The following is a 3,916-nucleotide window of genomic DNA, read 5'->3' on the forward strand; positions in this document are numbered from 1 at the left end:
ATTCCCTTCATCCATACAAATTGAATTCGATCTAAGATATAATTTTTTCCTCCAAAAATGATAGCCATCAGATGGTTGTTGACCTCTTCAACGATGTCCAGCGTGAGAGCCAGTATAGTTCTTACTTTGAAAAAATCCTTTGAGGACATGTTATCAAAATATTTTGATATGAAATATGAACCAACTCATCAAATACCTGGTCCGAAGAAGGAATAAAAATATCTCCTGGAAGACATATCTCAGATTCACCATCCATATTATCACATATTAGACCATCACAAACTTTCAATAAGCACTCACCAAATTGCTCTGTCTCATCTTGATCTGAAGCAGTCGTCCCTACAAAGAGTCTCATGTTTTTTGTTAGTTTGAGCACCTGACAAAACTTCCAAAGGTAAGACTAATTTGTCTCAATCCTCGTGAAATGATAGAAAGAATTTTCTAAAGTCTCCACCTAGTACATCCACTTTTCCTCCAAAGGGCAAATCTTTGTTATATGTTGGAGAAAACCTCATGATATATCACCTAAGAATTTATCAAGTGCTTCATAGCAGTACCTACTAACTATTGGAGCCTCATCCCAAATTATAAGTTTGGCTTTCAACAACAACATTGCTTGAGGGGAACCAGGTTTTATGTTACATACAGAATCCTTAGTTATATTCAGCGGTATTTTGAACCTTGAGTGTGCAGTTCTTCCATTAGGAAGAAGTAAAGATGCAATACCAGTTGAAGCAATGTTTAACACAACATCACCCCTTGAGCAAATCTCAGCAGACATAAGGTTATAGAGAAATGGTTTTTCAGTACCCCCATGACCATACACAAAGAAAAAACCCCTTCATCACAATACACAGCTGTAACAATTTTATCAAATGCATATTTCTGCTCAGGTGTTGCGATGGCTGACATGTCTGAGGTATTTTTCTTTAAATCATTCCTGTTAAAGTTTAGTTGATAACCCTTTCGGTTAATAAAGAACTATCAACTTCAATTGATAAAGGCAGGAGGATAGTCTTTCAAGATTTTACCATAGGAATGTAAGATCTTGTCTATATCTATTAAGCACAACTGATTAATTTCATCATCTGACATAGTTAACTCTCCATATTATAGGATACTATAAAAATTCAACCAAACTAAAAATGATCAATAATGAAGAACTTTTATAATTGCGATGCAATTATAAAAAGTTACCCCTCATGTTCACTATGGTTCTCTGTCGATACAAAATATCATCTGAGAGTTCAACATCTATCCTAGACATGTTCTGGTCTTGCAATATTGTTGGATGTTAATAGAATGACAAATAACCTTCTAACATATGATCCTGAGGCCCACGAGCTTACTTCCTTAATTCCATCCATGAATTTTCTGTCATCTTACAAGAGTCCAAGGACGAATCATGCATTTCTATACGTAGCATAAATTGTTCCTCCTACTATTCTTATATCTCAAAAATTCATACATCATATTTGAGTATTCAAGAGAAGTCGTTGGTAATATTCTTCGGTATTTGCTGCAAAAAACTTGGTTAAAATCCCACTTTTAAATTGCTAAATGGATTAGGCTATGCGATTTCAATTATTATGTAGCTACACATCTACACAAGATTAATTTTTCTAAAAAATATAGAACAATTCTAAAATTGTATAATCTACAGATTATAACTGCTGAAAATTATTTGAACATTGTTTTATAGTGTAGATAAATTGAATAAAATGGACGTGGGGTACATGCTGTTAAGATTTTAAATTTAAATCATCAAATAAATAAAATCAAAATTGAATATAAACTCGTCATTACCTGCAGATACATGAATCAACCTTCCAATTGCAAAGCCTTGCTTTTAAGGAAATCACTTTAAAGCATCGGCCTTCCAAACAAACTTGGTTAGAAACTCAGCATAAGTCAGACTTCAAGCATAGGGATATGACATGTTCGCCGCCATCCATCCCAAAAATATGGACTTGAGATATTACTCTTTCGACGATATCATTCACATTAGAAGTTTTACTATAAACCATAGGTTGCTAATCCTCCAAATGGAATGGAAGTCTAATCACAAATGGTTCTTTCTCTTGGATTTCATATCCAAATAAACCAGACTGCCTCACATGCTGAAATGTACCTACAATCGTAGTAATTCCTAATTTTGTTAACAACTTGTGTGGCTTCTGACGGATCACCAGTGTTGTATAGGGTAGTTGTTACACGGTCATTGCCCTTGTGTACATACTTAAACAAATACTTAATAGAACTTGTTTGGCATGTGTATTCCACATTTATGTGGCACCTGAACTTGAGCAACAATTCTGGATTTTAAGGAATAATGAACTTATTGTCTAGTACACATTCCCTTTTCTTCACTTTTCGACCGTTATCAGTATACCTATATTTGGAAAATCTGGCTTTATCAATGAGTGTTCACTGTCTAAACTCTTTGGGATAAAACTTTGAACATCATCCATTCTTCACGCAAGGTGAATTCTTATTGTACGGACCAGATGGACCATGTACCATGTAATTTTGAACAGTTCCATGTAGATTTGGCCTTTTATTTTTATCAAGAATCTCAGCTGTTATATGTTTGTCTATGTCATTTGGTGTTTGTGGCTTGAACTCGTTACTCATGAATAAAATGATATGTGCATGCAGAAGCCCTCTCTTTTGAAACTCTATAGTGCAAACATATGAAAATTGAAAAAGACAAATGAGCAAAACATTACAATATAAGATTTTAATAAGGTGTTGTATAAACATAGACTTACATCCCAAAATTTTGCCAAAGATTTTTTTCCTCTTTTAGGTCATCAATCAAACCATCAAGTTTGATCTTGAAAACTCGACACAATATATCAGGACGATCTTCTGCCTTTAATCCAATGGGAGTCACTTCTCTTTTTATCTCATCACATTCAGGGTTACAGGTCATAGTGATAAAATAGCTAGGATATCCTGCATATCTGAAAATTACAAATGCATCTTTACAATTATTAATCATGTACCTAGGTTCACCGGTAAAAATATTGGGAAGAATGATTCTTTTGCCAAGCCTTGCAGCATCTACATCCCTGTTTATAAGACTTTCATACAGACATTTATATTTATCAACCCTCAACTGTGGTTGTTTACACCTAAAGGATTTTAACCTCTCTGATTTCACCATTGTGTAGGCATCTACCAGAAACTGTTAGAATAATCTCTTTGATCTCAAAATTAACGGAGATTCACCCATCTTTTTCTGTACATAGTTGAAAAGCAAAGAATTATCACAAAGTGATTGTTTTGTTTTTCTTTGTAGGTCTAGCGGAGATAGAATCTGATGTTGCAATACCCAAACGAAATCCATCATCCCCATACGGAAACAACAATGGATATTGCAAGGTTAAATAAGATGGGTGAAAAACATCAATCTGTTGGAGCTTTCTAGTCTGATTCTTTATAATAATATCTCTATCTTTGCTTAGTTCACTACAACATTTTGGGTCTATGGCCACGGTTTTTTTGGTCACGGTAAAAAACCGTGACCATAGACCCTCTATGGTCACGGTTTTTTAGGGTGACCAAAAAAAAAAGCTATGGTCACGGTTTTTTTGGAAAGGGTGACCATAGAGTACCTATGGTCACGGTTTTTTAAAAAAGGGTGGCCTAAAAGGGTCTATGGTCACGGTTTTGAGGGGTGACCTAAAGGGGTCTATGGTCACGGTTTTTTACAGTGACCAAAAAGGGTCTATGGTCACGGTTTTTCAAAAAAGGGTGACCTAAAACGGTCTATGGTCACGGTTTTGGGGGTGGCCTAAAAGGGTCTATGGTCACGGTTTTGGGGGGTGGCCTAAAACGGTCTACGGTCACGGTTTTGGGGGTGACCTAAAGGGGTCTATGGTCACGGTTTTTTACAGTGACCAAAAAGGGA

Source organism: Arachis duranensis, chromosome 2 (genome assembly GCF_000817695.3).
Source record: "Arachis duranensis cultivar V14167 chromosome 2, aradu.V14167.gnm2.J7QH, whole genome shotgun sequence".
Lineage (NCBI taxonomy): Eukaryota > Viridiplantae > Streptophyta > Magnoliopsida > Fabales > Fabaceae > Arachis > Arachis duranensis.